General features: G+C 44.7%; 1 pseudogene; it reads right to left on the bottom strand.

Annotated features, from left to right (window-relative positions):
- Positions 1–7,370: 7,370 nt before the first annotated feature.
- On the bottom strand, positions 7,371–18,458 carry LOC119357798 (annotated as a pseudogene).
- Between the last annotated feature and the right edge of the window lie 5,902 nt (positions 18,459–24,360).

Genomic DNA, 24,360 nt, shown 5'->3' on the forward strand with positions numbered 1-24,360 from the left:
TTATCACGATCGGGTTGCCCGAGCCGGACCTCAGACTGGGTGAAGCCGAAAGCTAGCACTCTTATAGTTTTCAATGATGGTCGGCACACAACGGAACTCATGAGTACAAAAAATCTATTGCACAAGTCTCATAATAACAATGAGCATCGAAGAAAGGTATCGGTGGGGGTACTATTTTCTTCGAAGATGCTTCTTACACTTCACGGTAATATAGCATAAGTTCCCTGAGCGCGCTTTGTCTGTTACAGCCTTATGGCCTGATTGCCTGGTTATTGGAAACACCATCGATATTCTCGACCGATGGAGTACATAACACTTTTCGGTTCTTTACCGAAGAGGGAGAAGCTGACGGTCGGTTAAGATGCGTTTAAAGTTCGGTTGAACATAGATATGATATAAGTACTTCGGTACATGCAATCATTCTTCTACCCAAGTCACTTGGGGGCTCTTAAAATTTCTATGAGCTATTTTATAGTAAATGTGTTTTCTTCTTGGTCGTTGCAAAGTCTTTTTCTATCGCTCCTTTTTCGACGTGAATGTGTGGTCAATAGCCAGATAACCCATTTTCTCGCTAGCGACCGCTCGAGTTTAGTTCGCTAAACTGGTCTAACGAGAAGCACTCCGCCTTCGGGATAGGAGGCTGCAGCCGTAGGCTGACCCGCTTGAAGTCTTGAGATCAGATGTGTAATGTTCAAGCATGACAGAAGCACTTTTTTTTTCTAAGACCAATTTTCGGATTGGTACCGAACACTTGATATTGTTCGGACGTCATGTTTTTACTGACATTTCTTGGTTTTCCAAGCTTTTTGGCACTTTTAAACTATTTGTGCTTTTCCAGCATCAGTCTCGCAGTGCAACGCCGGACACCTTTAGGGATTCGGCAAAAACATTCTCAGATATTGCTATATACGCATCGGTTTCGAATTGTGTCTTCGGTCAATAGTTGGGTTGCCCGGCTCCTGCACTTGCTTCCTACGTTCCGTTTTGTTCAGCTAGGCATGCAAAGGGAGAACCACTGCGATTGTGCTTCCAGCTCACATGGTTAAGCACCTCAGTTGCCGAAAACCGACTGTCAAATAAGCGTAAACCGGTCAGCGATCCGATGACTGTGTTAAATAATGGGCCACTCATAACAATGGCCGAAGTGTTTACGGCTTGACCTTGACTGTCGTCGAACACTACCGGGGGCTATTAACTAGCCTCCCAAACTAAATCCTCGATATTTTGCTCTTACATAGGAGCTGAGGTTTCATGATCATGCTTAGCATGACAACCCAAAGAAAGGAACCGATAGCGGCACTATTTTCTTTGGAAGACATTTCTTCTGTTAAACAGTAATATAACATATCTCTCTGCGTACCTTTGTTTATACAACCGTGTGGCCAGATTGCCTTGTTTGTCGTAAATCTTTGCCCTCATAAAGGATTTATAAAGTAGGACAAACACTTCTCGGCTACTGGCCGAGGAGGTGGAAGCCGATGGTCGGTCAACAAATTTTTATACAATGCGGATTCGAGCATTAATGACGTAAAGTACTTGGATACATAGAGTCATTACACATAATTTGTGATTTTACTATGGATATCGATCCTTAATTCGGCCACCCGTGCCCGCATTAAGGCTCGGGGGCTATTGGGCTTCGGGCTTATTATTTACAAATATTAAAGGGGCACATCGATCCCCTGATCTGGTGTTGCCACCCGACCAGTGTCTCGGGGGCTACTGCATTGCTTGTCCAATGCAGAAAATTTTATGTGCAATATAGTTTCCGAGGAGATTTTGATCCTCGGGTTGGTCGGCCGCACCCAACCTGAGTCTCGAGGACTGAGCACGCCGCTTTTAGTGTCCCGAGGTATTCTGCCGAGCTTGGACTTGATCCTCAGGCCGATTTTGCAAATCAACCTGAGTCTCAGCGGCTACTGGGATCAGCGGTCTTATGTCATCCTTCATGTGCATCTCGGGTTTTAGACTGATACACACCTTGAGGGCTACTGGCTATATATCTCGGCAGAGAATAAATTGCACCAATAAAAAATATTGACAAAAAATCGGCTCATAGTCGGGGTGGTGCACCACCTCGGAAGCAGTCCGGCATAAAGCTCGGGCGCTAGTGGCTGGCTCCATAGAGGGCATTTCTGGCATTAAGCTCGGCTAAACTCCTTCAACTTTTTTGAACCAAGGTGATATGACACCTCGGATATAGTCCGACATTGGAGCTTGGACACAGTCCGGCGTTGGAGCTCGGATATATTTCGGTGTTGGAGCTCGGATATACAGTCCGGCGTTGGAGCTCGGATACATAGTCCGGCATTGGAGCTCAGATACATTCCGGCGCTAGAGCTGGGAAGCGGTCCGGCGTTGGTGCTCGGCTGCAAAAGATACCTCGAATGCAGTCCGGCGTTGGAGCTCGGACGCAAGAGGACCCTGCCTCCCGGGAAGAACTTCAAACCCAAGGTGTGGCATAAAAATAAACAAGGCATTGATAAAGGCCGGAAACTTAATGGGGCTCCTCGGATACCTGACGTGTAAACTCGTCGAATGCATTTCGGCGATCCTCAAGATCGAAGATAAAGGAGATTTGTTGAACCAGTTTTCAAGACCGGCAACCGAAGATGAAGAACAGTTCGGAAGAATCGAGGAGCGTCCCTAACTTGAAGACCGGTTCAGGGGGCTACTGACGGTGTCCTGGACTAGGGGGTACTCACCACGTCGTCTCCCGATCTATTAGATTGGGCCGAGGACCCCCGTGGCCGTATACTCATGGGCTAGTTCGGACGGCTACCGCATACAAGGAAGATTCTACAAGGCTTGGCGATCAAGACAAGGACTTCTCCCCACCGGCGTATTCGGCTAGGACTCTTGTTATCCTAGGCCTCCAGTGCATTATATAAACCGAGGCCAGGCTAGTCGATAGATATACAACATACAACAATCATACCATAGGCTAGCTTCTAGGGTTTAGCCTCCTTGATCTCGTGGTAGATCTACTCTTGTACTACCCATATCATCAATATTAATCAAGCAGGAGTAGGGTATTACCTCCATCGAGAGGGCCCGAACCTGGGTAAAAAACATCGTGTCCCTTGTCTCCTGTTACCATCCGGCCTAGACGCACAGTTCGGGACCCCCTACCCGAGATCCGCCGGTTTTGACACCGACAGGTGGGATCACACTGCTTCAGTCTCACTATGTGGAAAAGGTCTTGGGTCATTTTGGGTATAGCGACTGCACGCCTTCTCCAACTCCATATCATGCTAGTGTGTTGCTTCGAAAGAATCGACAGATTGCTAGAGATCAACTGAGGTATTCTCAGATTATTGCTCGCTTATGTATTTGGCGAGTGCCACGAGGCCTGACATCTCGTTTGCTGTGAGCAAGCTGAGTCGGTTTGTGTCAAAACTGGGAGATGATCATTGGCATGCGCTTGAGAGAGTTATGCGCTATTTGAAAGGCACCGCGAGCTATGGGATTCACTACACCGGGTATCCAAGAGTACTAGAGGGTTATAGTGACTCAAACTGGATATCTGATGCTGCTGAGATTAAGGCCACAAGTGGTTATGTTTTTACACTTGGTGGTGGCGCTGTTTCCTGGAAGTCTTACAAGCAGACCATCTTAACAAGGTCAACTATGGAAGCAGAACTCACAGCATTAGACACTGCCACTGTTGAAGCAGAGTGACTTTGTGAGCTCTTGATGGACTTACCTATGGTTGAAAAACCAATACCCCCTATCCTGATGAACTGTGATAATCAAACTGTGATCATCAAGATAAACAGTTCTAAGGACAATATGAAGTCCTCAAGGCATGTGAAGAGGAGACTAAAATCTTTCAGAAAATTGAGGAACTCCGGAGTTATTACGTTGGATTATATCCAAACGTCGAAAATTTGGCAGATCCCTTCACAAAGGGTCTATCACGTGATGTGATAGATAATGCATCAATGGAGATGGGTCTGAGACGCAGCGCATGAGTTGTCCATAGTGGTAACCCACTTATGTGATCGGAGATCTCGTGAAGTAGAAGTGGGAGACAAGCTATTGGTCAGCTGGGAGGAGATTATCCCTATATTAACTATCCCACTCTGTGAAGATGCAATACTCTTCTGATCTGCATGGCAGGTTGATACTTATCTTAATGTGTTCCAAGTGGCTTATTCGGGTAAGCAGAGATGTTGTCCTGCAGAACATCTTCTGAGGAATACACCTATATGAATTTGACTGTTAACGTCGTAGTATGTGAGAATTGGGTGTTCTCTAATAAATTCATGAAAAGGCCCTGGAGTACGATGTATATGCTCCACCCGCGGGGAAGCCTTGCGGCAACCCATTATCGGTCAAGAATTTGTGTGAAACTAATCTCGCAGAAAACTTGTAGTTCAAGGCATAGTCCACTATTCAAGTTGTGATCTAGTGTAGCATAAATCTCTAAGTGGAAGTTCAACTTCACAATCTTCACTAAGCACCGGTATATAAACAATGTTTTGGAACCAAATGGTGAGATGTGCCAATGAGACTTTGTGAGGGATTGTTGGAATTTGCTAGTGGGATTTTCGCCCAAAGCCCAACTAAAATTCTGAAATTCTCTGGGCCCATTCATGCACACATGTGAGTAGAGTGAGTGAGGCTAAAGTTTAGTCCCACCTCATAAGTTGAGAGAGAGAGTTGCACATCTTTATAAGGTGAGCTCTTCTACCACTTGTATGAGCATGAGAAGAGGAGACCTACACGCGCGCTCCTCCTCCTCACTCGCCTCGCCACGCCACGCCTTGCCACGACGCGGCGCGGCGTGGCACGACACGGGTTGCGGGATTGAGCCGAGCCGAGGACAGAGCTATGCACGTTGTCTATATTTTTGCTGCTCGGGAAAAATTAATGAAACATTAATTAATAATTAACGGACACATTAATTACTGAACCGTTTCCGATTCTTTTGGATCGTGATGACTCGGACGTGGGGTTTACTCCCACGACCTACCCGACCCGCACTATATAGTCAGGCAGACGTCTACCCTAGCCGCCGCCGCTTCGTATGGTTTCTCACCGCTGTTCCAGATCATTGCGCCTCCAAGAAATTCTTCTCCATCCCTCCTTTCGGCATGCATCGGGAGAAGGGACAGCAGGCCTCCGGAACGCCGCCTCTCATGATCCTGTATGGTAGAGGGGCGATCAGGTTTTTGGGGAGCGCACTAGCGCGACTGCTGGCAGCGACGACTTCACGAACGACGACTTCTTCCCTGACCTCGGCAACCTCATCCTCGACGACATGGGCGACAACGTCAACGCCGGCGGTGCTGCTCCCGCTGCACCGTATGTGATTCTATCCTTCCTGTGTGAGATCGTGGTAGAATTCATGTTTCTAGTATGTGCCCTAGATGTGATCTGCTCATCTACTATGCTAGTTCGCATGATTAGTTCAATCTCTGCTACTGTAGTCATGATTTATCTTTTGTTTATTTGGATTAAATCTCGTAGTAATTTGCTCATATTTCCAACAGATGACAGTTGCGTGAGGCATGCGGGGCCGGGGGAGAAATGGCCCTGCGACGCCAACACTTCCCTCTCTCGCTGGAGAGATGCTAGACACACGGAGTTACCAAAGGGCGTTTATGGGGTGGTTAATAGTGATTGGTTGAAATTTGATTAAGTGAGGCGGGGCCCCCAGTGAAAATCAGGGGGGCCAATTAGAGAAGAGCAAGCAGCAGGGTCTGTGAAAGTCCGTCGTGGGAGCCCCGTGTGTGTAGTATTATCGCTCTCGCTGCCTCCGTCGCCGGTCCCTCCAGGCGACGTTCTACGGCTTGCAGGACGAAGCCGAGGACGGGACGCCGATGGACGATGCGGACGCAGCCTCTGTCACGGTGGTCTGGGACGGGCTGGACGTCATCTAGGATGGCGGATCAAGACCGGCAGTGAGGATGGAGAGCAAGGGTGGCGGACGGCGAGGGCTTGGACGAGGCAAAGGTTGAAGGGGGCGGGAGGAGGGGAAAGGGTTTGGTGGATTTGCTACAATTTGTGGTGGGGTAGGCCCATCATGTCTGACGTGGTGGATGCGCCCAAGCGCGCACATGCCTCCCTACATCCGTCTCATATTTAGGATGGATATGAGGGGTGCCGATCAGCCCGGGCATTTGAGACCCGTTTGAAGCACCCGTTTGGATTGCTTTTTTTGACCGGTCAGTGACTGAGCCGTCCGCCCGGGAGTTTGAGGTGGGTTTGGGGCGCCCCGCTATAGACACTCTAACAAATTGGAAACCCTCAATCTCGAAACTCGATGACCCTCGAAACCGTTACGAAGTACACGATGGAGGGTGAGTGGGATGGAAATGTGGGGGTTGGTATACGCGCGAGAAGAAGAGCCACTCGAGGAGACAGTAGCACCCAACGTATGTGAAGAGGAGGGACGACGCTGGCACGCGCTTAAGCAAGCACCGCCAGCTTCCGCTAGATCTCCTCCATCTGCTTCGACACCATGGAAAGGGAATCTCTGGCTCGCGGCGGCCGGCCTACTTCGGAGGCTGGTGGTTTGTTTGGTCTGGTGGGATCGAGCCACCGGAGAATGTTTCTCTGGGAAACGATTCCCCTCAACAAACGGGGCTCGGCCGCATCGGTTGCTCGACTGTGCTAGTGCTGCTGCGACACGACGGCGTTTCTTCAACATAATATGTGTTACAAAAATTACGCATATTTGCAATATGATCTTTATTGCAAAAAAATCTTCAACATGACATTTATTGCAAGGTTTCATCAACACAACATCTATTGGAAAGATTCCACAACATGAACTCTGTTGCAATCATGGAGGGCGATGCTCGACCGCTCGATCAGGCCGCCGACGTCTTTCAACCCGTCTGATCTTTTAAAAAGATAAACCCACCAACACGTAGCACACCCCTGTAATATTATATATGAAGTCTCAGTTAAAAAGGAATACCAAATCTGTTAAAACTATTTTCTTATTTGTTATGCTAAGCTGCCATGTTTATATAACCAAAATTACCTTCACTAATGAATGGCTATGATTGAATTCTTCTCGTACCCTGTGAGAGGCAAGTGAGACGGGGCATGGTAAAAGAGTTGTCTTTGAACTTTGAACCTGAACTTGGAGATTCGATTTGATTTGCTCAACCTTCAAACCAGTGTTAGAAGTAGTTGTACCAATATCTTAACCACGGGATCAGCGTGACAAGCAAATTAGAAGAAAGATCCAGCTTATCATCACTCAAATGATTGTGTACCTCATCAGGATGTTTTGCAAACTGATTTGAGTTTTTATAACGTCCATAGTGCTAAATATAAGTAGATATAAAGCCACAAAAATATATATTATAAGTGGATACAAAGGGCTAAAAGTACAAGTAATACAAGTTCAACTATCTACCATCCGGTGGTCAACCAGTAAGGTGGTTTACACTGTATTGTTCCTCTAACTTTGGATCTTCTCCTTTGTTCCTAAAGTAAGCAGGCTTCTTTGGGTCAGGCAAGCTTGTGCTCTCATTCATGAGCAACGAGATAGCATCCGAGATTGTAGGGCGGTCGACTGCGTCGTCTTGTACACACATTAACCCGACATTAATGAATCTCATAATCTCCATATTTGGATGCTTAACATCTAAGCAAGGGTCAATGAGCTCACACCAATTTTCTCTTGTCCATAATAGCCAAACCTGAAAACGTACGGGTGACGGTAACACTCTAGAGTGTTAGCCGGAGTGGAAACAATATTCGCACACTGATATGACGGAGATACAAAAACATATAATTATTTAATCGGTTTGTTAATTATCTCTACTACTTACATAAAGACTGTAAGGTTTTGTGTTGCACTTTTTTTTCCTACCACTCCTTTGTCCAACCTTCTCCTATGATAATCATTCACCTTAATTTACTTACCTACTGAATCAATTCCACTTTAATTTAATTGCTAAACTTCTCAACAAAATATAAGGTAAATCACAACATGATTTGATAAAAAATTATTTACACAATCACATTAATATGAGAAGGTAAATCATAAACTATCGTATTAGAATATTTATATCCCGTTGCAACGCACGTGCATTGTCCTAGTTTTAAGAAAAATACATCACTGAATGATGACAAGTATATATATCAAACGAGACGACCATGTTACTCACATATCCAAGAAGATTGCCGCTGTTCCCAGTTTGGTGGAATCCATTGTTTCTTTTACCAGAGATGATCTCCAATAGCAACACTCCAAAGCTGAATACATCCGACTTGATTGAGAATTGTCCCTCCGAGGCATACTCAGGAGCCATATAACCACTAGATGGAGAAAATGGCTTCGAGTTAGCGAAGTCTACTTAGGTAAAGTAATCAATGATGTTCATTAATTGTTACGACTAAGTTTTGAATTTGAGATATCTCTATGATCTTACTGTGTTCCCACAACTCTGCTTGTATTAGCATGGCTTTCATTCGATCCAAATATTCGGGCAAGGCCAAAATCTGATATCCTCGGATTCATATTTTCATCCAATAGAATGTTGCTCGCTTTCAAGTCCCTATGTATTACCCTCAAACGTGAGTGTTTGTGGAGGTAGAGTAATCCTTGAGCCACCCCTTCAATTATATGGCGCCTCCTGTTCCAGTTTAACAATGCTCCTCTTGTCGTATCTACACACATATATATATATGACAAAAAAATCCTTTCAGAAGGAGTAGTACCTAAAGGTAGAGTGAGATGGAAACTACTTAAATGGATATTAATATTATGGATATAACTTGCCAAATATGAAGAAGTCTAAGCTTTTATTGGACATGTATTCATATATCAGAATCTTCTCTTCTCCTTCAATGCAGTACCCCAAGAGTCTCACCAAGTTGGTGTGTTGAAGCTTCGCAATAAGATGAATCTCAGTCTTAAACTCATTTAGTCCTTGCCCTGAATGTTGAGCTAGTCTTTTGACCGCTATCTCAAGTCCATTTGGTAGTTGTCCCTGCATAGTTCCATGGGTTCAAGAATAAAAGGGCATAAGCTTATGTTGTCAACTCATTTTCTTACCACACACGCTTGATATTTATCTACAACTAACTAGGGATGCAATTAAATCGGTTTTGTCAGTCCGACAATTAACTCGCTCCCTCGGTTTTACTATATATTATTGTTTGTTCTAAACTACTTGATATTTCATTTAAAAAATTACATTGCTCATTGAGGAAATCAAGAATGTAGTTATTATGTTGTTTTGGTACTAAGACAAATAATACGAACATGGTTAAATAATTACGATACATTATTTCATATCATATTCATGGTTGTGTCATTTTTTGTTTATGATTTTAGTGTTTGTTAAGTACTATTCCTTGTGTTATTGATCAGGGCAACAATCACCTTCACGGGTTCTTTATTTGTAACAAGTTGATATTTTTCTAGAAAGTAAGTTAACTTTAGTCGTCCATTGATAATGGGTAACTATCCTTATAAGTACTATGTTTCTAGAAAGTTATGGGTTTAAAAGGGTGTTACATCTTGGTCGTCATTAATGAAAAAATGTTAGCCCTATGGCAATCTACTTAAAATAACTTATGGGCTATTTTTAAATAAGGAAGATTCAAATATAATATACATGTCGAATATATTAATGGTTAAATACTCTCATATACTTGTTGAAAGTCGAACTTTCACTATGCCATTGAGATTATGCTGGTTGGATTGTATTTTTTCTATTTTGTGCTTTTATACTTAAGGTGAGTAAAATATTGCTTGTTTCTTTATTTAAGCTTTGTTTGGTTGTTTTTTATTTTCATTTCTAATTCATATGGCAATATTAGTAAATGATCTATTGTATGATTTCCTCTTTAGGCCTCATATCTAACATTGATCCTTCCATAATACGAAATCAAATTCATTAATTATCTTATTGACTGGTAAGGTGTAGTATCTTATTCCCGCAAAAAAGTGTGTAGTATATTACTTTTCATGGAAATAGAAATATCAACTAATGTATTTTTCTAAATGCATGGTTTAAAGTATTCTACCGTTATTCCTAAGTTGGAATAAAAAGAAACATTTCAAGCTCATTCTCTTCTAATCTGGAAAAAGTTTTTTCAAAATGTATGTCAGGTTGAGGTGAACCACGTCAGAAATCTTAAATGGATTACACTAATATCAAGTTGACACCAAGTACACTTGGCCTCCAGAACACACGACATGAAGATCCATCAGGAAGGATTTCTTTGGGTAGCGATATAAGACCAAGTACATAGATCCATAGTCACGAGGAAGTCGTGTAAAGTCAAAACATAAGTTGGAACCTCAAAGGGCGTATAAGCTCATAATTGTGTGATCCTGCCTCGAGGTTCCCCTGATGCATTTATATAGATCGAGTTGTGGTGGGGTTCATATGGTTGCGTTGGTTGTACAAGAGAAAAAGTTCATGCTAAATTGCTACCCAACTAGTATGTCGATGTTGGAAATATGCGCTAGAGGCAATAATACTTGTACTATTATATTTTCCTATTCATAGTTAAGAGTTTGTATTTCATGTTATAACTGCTATGATCCTGGAATATGCGATTCAATGGAAAACTCATATACATGTGTGGAATGATAAACGGCAAACAATAGGTTCCCGGTCTCGCCACTAAGACTGGTTCAAGTGTTGTTGGTGATCATGTTTTTTGGATCTTAGTATATCGTTAAGTGTAACAATAGTCCTAAAATAACATTGAGGGTATGACGTTAGAAGAACGATCATATTGAATCGACCCAATACTTGTCTATTATATTTTGTGATTATATCGTCTAAGATCATTTGTTATAACATGGAGTTTTAGCATGTGTTTTAGTACCTTAGACCATGCGAGTGTCTCGGTCACTTCCTACCAGCCGGTGGGCTTCGGTGTTGCTCAAACATCATCTATAACAAGGTGATCATAAGGACAACTTTCGGGCTCACCGGAAAGTTTGACAAGTGACCAGATAGCTCGAAAGTGGGATTTTCTCCTCCGATAATGGAGATATATTCTTAGGGTCCTCTCGATGTGACGGCATCCATCATTGTCTGGCCAGACACAGATGACTATGTCACAGGGATGCCAGAACACGTCAAAGAAGAACAAAACCGGTAAAGGAAGCAATGGTATAGTGTGCATGGTGATGACTCAGGAGGATACTGATGCACACCAGGTTTTGTAAAGTATCACGGAGCAAATGTAACATCAAATGATAACCAAAGGTTCACTTGAATATCATTCGTGTAATCATAGGGACCGATATGGATGTCCACGGTTCCGCTATCGGTCATTGAACGAAGGAGTTTCGTTCATTTCTATGGTTCACCGAACCTATGGGGTCACAATCTTAAGGTAATCATGGTCTGCTGAGTGTTAATGGGACGGGAGTGATGAGAATATATTTGTGGAATTGTTTCGTTAATGTTCAGAATAGTTCCGAAAGGTTCCGGAAGCGTTTCGGGGTCACCGGAAGGGTTTTGATGGATATAGGGTAATGCTGCGTATTACCAACACACACACACACATATAGGTGGAAAATGTTTTTGGGGATGTTACATTGTATATATAATGCTCTGAAAATGTTTAGAATAAATATAATTATATATAATTTAATATCAATGAGCCTAATAAGGCCAAGAGGTGGAAGGAAACTTGGGCCCAAAAGGCCCAAGTGGGAAAGTGCCTCTAGTTGGACGCCCCAAGGAGGGTTTCCCTCCTTCGTGGCAGCCCTCACTCTCCCCTCTAACCTTATATATAGTGGAGGTTTGGTGTCCAATTGAAATATACAAGTTTTGGAGCCTCCTCTAGTTGATCTAGTTCTAGTTCTTGTTGGTCCTAGTTAACTAATTAGAGCTAGCCCTGGCCACCTCTAATCCTCATAGTTAGAAGCCATGTGTGGTTCTAATCTCCTTCCTCTAATTCTGCGGCGATGATTAGCTCTGGACTGTGAAGCGCTGCCGGATCGTGAAGACCATATGCTTGCAATCATGTATAGAGGTTGTGCTTTCAGTCTTCCGTTCGAGGGATCATTCGAGGGCGGTTCGCGGGATCATCATCGACGTTTGAGACACTCCAAGTACGATATACATCGACTCATCTACTTCCGCTGCACTCCCGAAGTTGATAACTATCATTGATCCAAACCCGTTATGCATCTTCATATAGTTCCTGGGTGATTGTGGGGTGATTTTTTTCGTTTTCTACTACATTTCCCAACAGTCGATTCCCACATATCCCTCAAGGATTCCTTATTATCTCTAGGAAAAGAAGACCCCCCAGTTAGGTGGTGTTCTTGAGTTGGTTCCTGGCTTGTATTCCTTTCATCCCGTAAGGGTCCTTCTAATTGGATTCCCCTAGCACTCAGTTTATTAGGTGATTTTACTTATCGTGGACAAGCTAGTCAAGCACAAGGTCAAGTGCTAGTCAAGAAATCAATGATGTAGACAACCAAATTTGTTACAAAACAAGGGAAATGATACCCAAATGTTTATGATGAAGTGATTAATGACGTACATCAATAATATCAAGTATTCACCATCGCCGCTGATACCATAGTGAAAAAAGTTATCAAATAGCAAATCCTCTAGGAAGGGAACTATGTGGAAATTAAGATTGCAGTTGTTGCCTCGCTGGGCCTAACTGTTGAAGGCTAAATCTTGTACTTTTTTATCTAGATAAAACTCCAAGGAAATTCTGAGGAATGCTTGAATGAGGAAACGTCACATAATCACCGTTGTTGCCAGGTACAAGCAACGAAGTTTAGACCTAGAGTTTTCACCCAAGAGTTTGAGACCAGTATTAAAGGGCACCATGTAGTATCTAATCCAACCAACTATTGATGAATCTACATCTTTCATGAAAAGTGGATTATTTGTGCCCATGAACTTTCCATTCTTCTTAGTATGTGCACACACCTCACATGTAAATATACCTCCCCCCTACAAAGAAATATTGATTGATGGAGTCAATAGATGAAGATCTTCGTTTACCAATGGTTGCTTGACCTTTTATTCCATGAAATTAAGATATGGTTTAGAGTGCCATTCTAGTCTAATGATTGGGTGCTTGGCATAGAGTGAGTGGAGCCTAATAGGAATGTTGAATGCTCCCTCAGTGAAGGAGCTCTATTAGAGAAAACTGGGACTAGAAAGAGGGAATACCATTCAGGCCATGTAAGGCCAATACTGAGATTCCTCGATCTAGAACAAACTCCCAACATGTAAGAATCTTCCTTGAAAACAAAAACAAAGTTATCATGTTATTTCTCCCCCACTTGCCAAGCCAATGTTCACATGCCTCCATGGCCTGACAACACCAAAAGTGAACCAAACGTCCATTTTGTCAACTTTATGCTATGAACCTCAAAAAATCAAACTCCACTAGGAGTTGTTAAAGTCTAAGTCATCTGTCCAGCTAATAAAAAAATTAGTTAGCACCCCTATCATACAAAAGTTGATTATGGGGAAAAAGTCGCCATTGGGAAAGCTAATTAAGTATGAGGGCAGGTAGGCACCGACCATGGAATCAAGGTCCGGGTACTCTGACGCAAGCTTCCATGTCATAGACACCAAAGAGACACCACTCATATATATATAATACTAACCTTTTGAATAATCAACAAGCGTTCTATGGTTCCTCATTCAAACCTAACGATAGAGGAAAATGAGCTTTTAGATGAGTAGCCACTATGAGGCGACACTAGCTCACCATGGAAAATCCATGACTAGACTTGAGGACAACAATTTCCCATGTCTTTGATACTGTCGAATGGCGGGTCATCACTAATGCCACCCATGTGTGAGACACTCTTGTTTCTCATTTACCGCCACCACCATAAGCAAAGGATGACACCTTCCTCTCAAACCTCTGCAAAAGACGAAGCCCCACCACTACCAATGACACCGAGAGGACACATGTTGGAAGCAAGGTTCAAAATATCGTATATCGGGTTCGTATTGGTTTGGCTTCAACATATTGGATGTCAGATATCGGGTGATATCGGATGATATGTAGATATGTCAGAGGAAACATATCTATATGTTTCCCAATATTCTTGTTCAAAAATGTCTTTTTTGTAAGAAAAAATGTATGGTGTCAACGCTCTAGCATAACAAATTTAAATTTTGAGTTTATGAGTTGTTAATTAATAAACTATTTAAGATAGAATCACAAAATCCTCACTTTAAGATTAAGAACAATATGTTATATATATGTTCTATGAAACGTTACGCATGACTTTGGAAATATGATGAAGTTGTAAATACATAATCTTTTTTTCACCGCTTCTGATTAATAATTGTATTCAACAACATACTGGTCTATATCAGTGGGCATATCGGGTCAGATATCAGTCACATCGGTCAATATTTCGGTCTATATCGAATGTTATGCTTGAAAAATGATATTTACAAAATAATGTGTTATGTTTATATTGATAGAGCACCAAAACTGATATATGGGCCTATATATCGGTCATATCGGCCTAGATTTAAAAGCTTGGTCAGAAGAGGGACGACGTGGGGGGCGTGGTCAACACTTGCTTGTGTCTCCTAGAGGGGATACATGGGGTCAACTAGCTAAACAAAATTAGCCATAGGATGTTGTTAATACCCTTGCCCTATAGCATCTTAATTCTAATTCACATATTATTAAATTTTCATTTCGCTTTGTTTTCTTACTTATACAATTGATCTTTTTTCATGCAATATGTGGCTTAACTACTTGTCTTAACTCTTAAATTTACCAAAGCAAAAGATATCTAGGGAATAGTTCACCTTGTAGACACGACCAAAACCACCCTCGCCAAGTTTATTTCCTTCCGAGAAGTTGTTTGTGGCATCTATAACCAGAGAAAACTCAAACATCGAGAGCTCAGAGCGACCCTCTTCCATCCTCCAAAGCATTATAGCTTCCTCTGTGCTAGGCGGGAAAACTTCTTGCGATTGTGATCTTAGGATTCCTAGCCATGCATAAGTAACAATATTCAAGAGATGCTTAATTCAATGAAGAAGAGACAACATAAGATAGCTTCACGTAAGTTATTATAAAAACAAGTACTTAAACTTAGCAGTAGAGTTTCTCCGATATACAAAATCGGCATATTGAGTCTTTAAACTTATAGTGACGTGTTACTTAGCGTCATGTAGGCACAAGTTTGGCCATTTGAGATGATGTAGCTCTATAACAAACATTGTCGACAGTGCGAAATGGATATGTGTCGTAATGATGTCTAGCTAATTTAATTATCTTCCTCCTACAACTATTTTAAAGGTATCCAACTCTATGCCATATGTGTATAGTTAGCAATTGAACAGATGGAGAAGACAAAATATATAGTTGGACAAAGTTCCACATAATTTAAACATGATCCAGGTATTATTGACAATTAAATTAAAAGAATAAAACCCCAAACCATTATTGACATACTTTGATTAAACCAAAATTATTTAAATGTAATAATTTTAGGTCTTGTTGGTTTTATTTGACAAAACAATTAATTGTTTTAGTAGCCCCTAGAATCACCAAAGTTCCAAAGATTTCTGCTAAAATTTGAGTAAAAATTGGAAACTTTATACCACATGAAAGTGGTTGTTGGTTTGGATATGCATGAGGGGAAGACTGGTTAACTCTGGAATACCACTGAAGGATACACGTTCAAGGTAATTTATGAACATTTAGTGGCATACAAGCATTTAAGTGTAAAAACTCTTTGGTACTATGTACAAACCATCAAAATGATTGGATGGTACATATATACCGAGTTTCACTAATCCACAACATGAATGTTCTTTCACCCTATTAGTCAAAGGGAGATGTAAAATACTATTACTTAAAAGAGACAATTGACTTGAATCAAGTGATCTGAAGTCCGAGAAAAACAATTTCAAGTTGAAGGATATACATAGTGGGATTTCAAATGGGATGGAACTATTTAGTTTCCTGATATTTTCTTAATTCGCATTCATAATTATCCTTTATATTGACATTCTACTACCCTCATTCTTATTCCAATCTATGCATAGAATTAATCTAAAACATGCATTCCAAAAATAATTTGAGGAATAGATTATTATCAGACTAACCATGCTTCCATCCCACTTATCTATTGGAATAAACTAATATATCTCACGGAATAGGAGATAGACTAACCCAGTACAAAACTGTAAAATTTAGAAATAATTACCATGAAGAAACCATGACTTTAATAAAGAACAGACTTGAAATTGTGGCAACTCAATTTTTCCCAATATTTTGGAATGCGCCTTCAAACGAGATTGTGATTTACAAAAAGCCAAACATGTGAAAAATCGATAAAAATGGTTCATCATTTATATTAGGTGCTAATCAAACCTTAGAAGAATTTAGAGGCACACATGATATGTTGTTTATATGAAATAAATATTCAGAACTACTATAGACCAAGGAATTCCTTACTCTTATGCAGACGTCTTGATTGAGTCCAAATAATGGCAAGAAGGATGCAACATAATAGAAGTACAAGAGACACACTAACTGCAACTAACCATATCTTATTCTTGATACCTACATAGAAACAATAGATATCAATGCACAATTGAATACATTTAGGCATATCACCAATTTGTAAACATCACACAACAAGTTTCAGCTAAAGGTTTGATACAGTTCTAACACCATTGCCCCTAATATTGGAGGTTCGAGAACTAATTGGTTTAGGAGAGGACGGGGTAGATGAAAGGGTACGGTGGGTACTGGAAAGGAATGTTTTTTGATATGTTTAAGGTGAGCCTGTCATATGCATAGAACGAATGGTGAATATATTACACTCCCCCTAGTTATAGGTTTCGGGGGGGGGGGGGGGTTCCCTAAATTGTACTTGACAAGATATTTTGAGTTTTAAAGCCTAATTAACCCATAATGTTTCGGGCAAAGTCAGGATAACACCCTCTAGTATAAACAAGCTAAACCACATTCTTACATGTGTGAAACCATTCAAATGACACTCAAGATCCGTCAAAGACAATTTGTATAGTGCCATTGCATATGTGATCAAACATTGCTTGCTCATAGTTCTTACAAAATGAATACTTTATTTGATCTTCCAAGTTAGTCATGTCAGTTGTAGATAACCCGAAATTCACAAAAAAAATATGACCCAAAATTTTAGGTATAGCATATATTTCATATTTTCTTCCGAAAGATCAAGTATGATTTTTTTATTAGTTATGTTTGAGCCATCTTATGTTGGCTAGTTTCAAGTTGGCTATTTGCATCGACGATGGCCGCAAGTGAGTTCGTTGTGGCCGTGTGGACTTGATAATAAATCCCTGGTTTTTTAATAAAAAAGAAGGGAAAATTCAGTTTACAAATTTTGTTGTTGTACATAGTCAGTGTTCAACTAATTCTATCCTCTTCTAAAAAAATTAATTTTATCCCCGCCTTGCAAAAAAAAAACTAATTCTATCCTGGCAAAAAGAAAATCTAGGCAAAATTTTCAGCATGGCATAGAAGAAGGTAGCGGTGACACCACTAGTTCATGTACGAACTTTCTGAATATGAATATGACTCTGTCGTGTAACTCCATAGTCAAAGGTGCTTATATATGTATATATATATACCTCCTTTGCTCGGTGGACTCGCAGGGTTCGGTGGTGCAGGAGGCGCCGCCAGCCTCGACTTTGATGGCGCAGGTGATGGCGCGGGAGTTCCTTCAATACGAACCATGGCCTCGCCGATATAGAACGGGTACACCTCGAATCGTACGTTGCATCTCACCCCAGCCACCCTCTGTCCCTGTGCGCCAGGCACCCTCGTAAGGGCCATTTCGTCCATCACAAACCGGAGGCAATTTTTGCATCCGCCATACGTCAGGTCTGGCGTGCACTGCGCCAGGCTGTAAATCTTTGTTTGCGGATCGCTCCCATCGAACAGGGCCTCGCCGGTGGCTACCTTCTTTTGAGGGGCATCGCTCGCCGCCGCCGCATGCTCTGCAGTCTTGTTCATCAGCGTGTCCACGAGCACGTCGAAGCTGCTGGCCACTGCCGCAGGATTCACCGTGTTCGTGTTGTTGAGGACGACCTCCGGCTCGTTATACCAGGGCCAGAACGAGAAGGAGAGGAAATCCTGGTCGGAGAAGCGCACGGTGCAGCCGTCGTAGAAGAGTGTGGCGTCCTTGTCATCCGGGCAGAGCGTCGACGCCTCTACTGATGCGGAGGACAGGCACTCGTAGCAGGTGACGTTGTCCGGGGTGTCCCCGCGGCAGATGCCAAGGCCGTAAACCCTATCTGGGTCAGTGCCCTCCGTTCTTGTTGCGAAGCCGTTGCCGCCACTGAAGGTGGCCTCGTTGGCGAGGTATGTGGTGACACTTTGGACATTCTGTTGGTAGGTGCTATTGGCTTTGTACTTGCCGGTTTTGCCGCAGACAGTGGCGTATGTGTTACCAGTGGCCATGGGTGGCCGTAAGCTGGAGATGACGAGGAGGACGGTGAAGCACCATTGTAAAGGTTCCATGGTAATTGAGCGAGCTTAGGTGCGGATTAGCTAGAGCTCTCGGTGCGCTTCCCAAACTGTTTCGTAGGCTGGTAGATATAGCTGTTAAGTTGAGCGTGAAGCATTGCATTATGCCCTTGTACGTAGTGCCGCTGTCCCAATCAAACCTGTGCAGAATGCTATTTTACGACTTAAATTTCCAGAAAGACCTGTGTCCCGCCGTTCACGGCTAATTTTGTGGCCCGTCCTGTACGTCTGGGCTGGCGAAAGCATATGCATGGCTGATGGCTCGCGACCGATCGGCACGTTAGCATGCACCGATGACTTGACTTTGCAAGCAGCCTGCAGAGTCTACGTCAGATTTCGAGTCAGCTGTTGGATGTGGGGTTCCGGCAAACTCTTAAGATTCGAATACTGAGGTGTGCGTGAAGTCTTTTCCTTCTACCGATCTACGCCCTAACTTACTAAAATCTCGCGGACGAATTCGACGAACTCGCAACACAGAAAGACATGAGATTTATACTGGTTCGGGCCACCGTTGTGATGTAATACCCTACTTCAGTGTGGTGGTGGATTGCCTCTAGGGCTGATGATAAACAGTATAAGGGAAGAACAGCCTCCTGAGGTTAAGGTATTCTTGTGCTTGCGGACTTGTGTGTATCTCTGGATCCGATGAAATGAGATCAGATCAGATCTCTCCTCTACTATGGTGGCTAGCTCTACTTATATAGGCCCTGATCCTTTTCCCAAATGTTAAGCGGGAAGGGAGCCAACAACAGTGGGCAAATTTAAAGGGGGACAGCTAGTACAAGCTATCCTGACAAAAGTGATCTTCGTGTGTGAAAAGCTCTGGTGGTGACGCCGTCTTGGGCTCCACGATGATCTCCGTCGTGCCGTCCTTCTGGTCTTGGTCTCGTTGCACTAATATAGTAACCTTTGCCTGATGCCTCGGTACTTTTCGCCTGTCCTGGCCTCCTTAGCACCAAAGAGAAAATAAGGATGATGCGCGCGCTGGCGCCAGCCTGGTGTCGATTGTCATGGCTCACGTCGCGAGAGCCTCGTGAGGTTCGCCTCGCCTTGATATCTCCGCTCCTCGTGAGCCTGCCTGATTAGGCCACTCAAGAGGAGGTCTCGTGTCGTCCGTCTCGCGAGGCTTGGCCCCTCGCGAGGGTATTGGGTGCCTTGTTGGTGAAGATGGGTCGTACAACCTGCTGGCTCCGCCACGCCGCGGGCCGCAGGCAGGCAAGTCTGGGGACCCCGTTCATAGGACGCCGACAGTAGCCCCGGGCCCAAGGTGCGCTGGGGCTTGGCTTCGCGGCGAAGCCAAGGGCCAGGTACGGAGCGCCGCGGGCCCCAAAAGCCTGCGGCCTCGATTAGCGCGTGGCGGTTGATTGGACGTGGGCGTCTCCGCTTCCCCACGCTGCCTCGGCAACTGCCCGACTTGACAAGTCCCTGCGACATGCAAGGAAAGTCATCATTACCTGCGATCGTGGGAGACGCCGGCTGGCCTTCTTCCGCTATAAATAGAGAGGGGGGCCGGAGCCCCAGTCATCCATCTCTCTCTCGCTTGCTTGCTTCTTCCTCCCCGCTCCACTGCTGACAACAATGGCGCCTATCGGAAGGTTTTCCGCCGAAGAAAAAGGAAAGGCTCCCCGTGATGACCCGGGGCCACTCCCGCCGAAGAAGAGGTCGATTCATCGTCGTGATGAAGCGGCGATGCAGGTGGTGACGAGGCCTTGGGGCGAGCGGCCTCCTTCGGGGTACCCGCTACCCTTGTACGTCCGAGCCGAGGGCCCGAGAGGACGAAGTGACGAGCAGCGCCGCTCATGCCGCATCCGGGGTCGCCGCGCCACGGCGATGCGTACCGTCACCCCTGGGGTCCATGCCGCGGACTCCTCGCGCGAGTTGGTGCTGTGGGCGCCGATGCCTCCAAGCTCCTAGATCCGCTTCCTGCGGTTCTTCTCCGACGTGATGCCGCCGAGGGGACCTCTCGAGCTCTGGCTGCAGCACGCCGACTACAGTGCTCCGGCGACCGGAGCGGAGATCGAAGAGGTCCCCACCGGCAAGATCTTCATGACCCGCGGCTGGGTGGAGATCGCACGGGTCTGCCGTGCGAGGGGCGCCCTCGCGATCCACTTCGAGTACGACGGCGCTTTCACGCTTTTCTTCAAGGTCTTCGACGCCGAGGGCCGCCGCCTGGAGTGCTGCTCCAGAGAGGAGCGCCAAACTGACGCGCGCTCCGCTCGCAGCTACTCCAGCAGCAGCAACCCTTGGGAGTCCGACAGCTCTCCTGAGCCTTACGAGACTCCGGAGACGAGCGATGACAGCTACGTGCCCCCGAGCTCTCGCCGCGCTCGGGGCAGAGCTGCGGGGCCCGGCCGTCGCCGCTGCTGATCTGGATGGGGTTGGCGTCGGTCCCGCGTGGCCCACTATTGATGATGGTGTCCGCCACGAAAGAATGTAAATAGGATTCCCCTTAGCATCAGCTTTTGTTTCCTGCGAAGAATCATGAATCACCCCGCGGGGGCATGTAAGAATCTACAATGCCTTTGTACTTATCTTCCTTGTTATGAAAATCTAGCGAATGCGTGTCCCGTTAAGGCTCGGTCCCCCCTTTCTTTCCCCGCGATAGCCTGTTGCTCTACGCTGACGGGTCTCGGTCCCAAGGCGGCTACAGCCGTCGCTGGTATGCTAGGTCGCGATGTCGTGGTCAAGGCCAGGAGGTGCGCGGCCCGAGGTCCAGTAAGAGCCCCTGAGGCGCGATGCTCAGGAGGTCCCCCTTAGCGCCCAAGTGGCCATGGTAAGGAAAGAAAGGAAGATGACTTGGCCGCAACGGGGTTGCGGCATGGTGTGAGCGACCATTAGGCCCAAATATTTAGCCGATCCGAGGGCGAGACTTATCTTGCTGACTTCGCGGTGATTCCTGATGTTGCGCTAGGGCTGCGTGCCACTTATGCGGCATAGCTAGGCCGGTCTGTACGAGTTTTCCTTCTCCCGAGCTCTTCTTAGTGTTGTACGTCCTCAGGTCCCGGCCCTCGAGCGAGCTCAACCGCCACTGGTATGCCAGGTCGCGATGCTGTGGTCAAGGCCAGGGGGTGAGGGCTGGAGAGCCAGTAAGAGCTCCTGAGTCGCGATGCTCAGGAGCCCGACAAACCCTTAAGGTTCGAACACTGGGGTGCGCGCGAAGTCTTTCCCTCCTACCGATCTACGCCCTAACTCACAAAGATCTCGCGGACGAACTCGACGAACTCGCAACACAGAAAGATACGAGGTTTATACTGTCGGGTCACCGTTGTGGTGTAATACCCTACTCCAGTGTGGTGGTGGTGGATTGCCTCTGGGGCTGATGATGAACAGTACAAGGGAAGAACAGCCTCTTGGGGTTGAGGTGTTCTTGTGCTTGCGGACTTGTGTGTATCTCTGGATTCTGTGGGATGATATGAGATGAGATCCCCCTCTACTATGGTGGCTAGCTCTACTAATATAGGCCCTGGTCCTCTTCCCAAATGTTGAGCGGGAAGTGAGCCAACAACGACGGGGAAATTTGAAGGGGGACAGCTAGTACAAGCTATCCTGCCAAAAGTGGTCTTCGCCTACGAAAAGCTCTGGTGGTGACGCCGTCTTGGACTCCACGATGACCTCCGTCTTGCCGTCCTTCTGGTCTTGGTCTTGTTGCACTAATATAGTAACCTTTGCCTGATGCCTCGGTACTCTTTGCATGCGCTGGCCTCCTTAGCACCAAAGAGAAAATAAGGATGTTGCGCGCGCTGGCGCCCGCCTGGTGTCGATCGTCATGACTCACGTCATGAGAGCCTCGTGAGGTTTGCCTCGCCTTGATATCTCCGCTCCTCGTGAGCCTGTCTGACTAGGCCACTTGAGAGGATGTCTCGTGTCATCCGCCTCGTAAGGCTTGGCTCCTCGCGAGGGTCTTGGGTGTCTTGTTGGTGAAGATGGGCCGTACGGCCTGCTGGCTCCGCCACGCCGCGGGCCAAAGACAAGCAAGTCTGAGGACCCCCGTTCTCAGGACGCCGACACCAATGAACAAACTTCGAACAACGAGCGGATATAAACCCAGTCGCACAAGACAATAGTCCAAGACTAAGATTGTCACATCCCTATTTTCCAAATACCGCATGCGTCTTGGGGCATGGTAGAGAGACTGTTTATTTTATATTCGGATGAAATTTAATTCGCTTTTGATCAATTTTCAGCCAATTAAAGAATGACGTACGTCACATGTCTCGTGTTGTACTTTCTGTCCCACAAATCACTTCTAACAGGTCCACATATCAAACTATAAATGGGTCCACTCTCCAAACTATTCAAAACCGTATAGAAAGCAGCTAAGAGGGTTAAAAGCTAATAAAAGATGGACTAAGCTAACTACAGGAGGATGAAAAGGACCAAAACTGATGACGTCTAACCACACAGCCGAACAACAGAAAAAAATAACAGTTGTTGTTGCTGTGAATAAACTATACAAAGGGCTAAAACTACAGTAATAATACCACTGCTAATTATAGTGTAAAACCACAGAAAATGCAGAGTAATTCCACTAAAAATACATTGTAATTCCACTAAAAATGCCCTTGAAAATATAGAGCAAAAATCTACTAAAAGTACACTGTAAATCCACTAAGACTAGTAGAACGCCCGTGCGTTGCCACGGACTTTAAAAAAATTATGATGCTACCTACGGAGCTAAAATAACCGAGGACAATGCACGTCTCAGCTAACACACATCTTACAACCTCGGTTCTGAGCTAACACGTTCTTCAACCAAACTTGGAAGCCAGGTACTCAATGAATGAAAAATAAACAGCACTCGATTGATAGATCATCAAATAGGCACATGACTGTGTGGGACAAAGTATAGAGAGCTACAAATTCTAAAGTACTATTAATGTTTGGTCATCCAACTTAAACTTCATACAAGAGGGATGGGAACTTGAAACTCTTGGGTACCTGTCGGTGTCAAAACCAGCGGATCTCGGGTAGGGGGTTCCGAACTGTGCGTCTAAGGCTGATGGTAAAAGGAGGCGGGGGACACAATGTTTACCCAGGTTCGGGCCCTCTCGATGGAGGTAATACCCTACTTCTTGCTTGATTGATCTTGATGATATGAGTATTACAAGAGTTGATCTAGCATGAAATCGTAAAGGCTAAACCCTAGAAGCTAGCCTATGATTATGATTGTTGTTCTCCTACAGACTAAACCCTCCGGTTTATATAGACACTAGAGGGGTCTAGGGTTACACAGAGTCGGTTACAAGGGAGGAGATCTACATACCCGAATTGCCAAGCTTGCCTTCCACGCAAAGGAGAGTCCCACCCAGACGCGGAACGAAGTCTTCAATCTTGTATCTTCATAGTCCAACAGTCCGGCCAAAGTATATAGTCCGGTTGTCCGAGGACCCCCTAATCCAGGACTCCCTCAGTAGCCCCTGAACCAGGCTTCAATGACGATGAGTCCAGCACGCAGATTGTCTTCGGCATTGTAAGGCGGGTTCCTTCTCCGAATACTCCATAGAAGATTTTGAACGCAAGGATTGTGTCCGGCTCTGTAAAACAAATTCCACATACCACCGTAGAGAGTATAATATTACACAAATCTAATCTGCTGACAACTTTTCATAACGTGACATCTGTCGTGGTCCGGTCATTACGAACCGTTTTTTCCCAGCCTGCCACTACACGTGTTGCGAGGTGGTTTTATTGGCATGTCTCGTCGAAGCAGAGATCGTGTTTCCCTTATCATGGGATTCTCACCAATACGGGTGTGAGTAACCCAATCGTGCTTGTTAGTATGACTCCTTGATTTTAGGCAAGTTCCAAACGGCCACGCGGAGGACGCTTGATATTCACCCTCTTTATAAAGGGGCCAAGGCCTGTCCTTTTCTTCTCGCGCTCGAT

Source organism: Triticum dicoccoides, chromosome 2A, assembly GCF_002162155.2.
Source record: "Triticum dicoccoides isolate Atlit2015 ecotype Zavitan chromosome 2A, WEW_v2.0, whole genome shotgun sequence".
Taxonomy (NCBI): Eukaryota; Viridiplantae; Streptophyta; class Magnoliopsida; order Poales; family Poaceae; genus Triticum; species Triticum dicoccoides.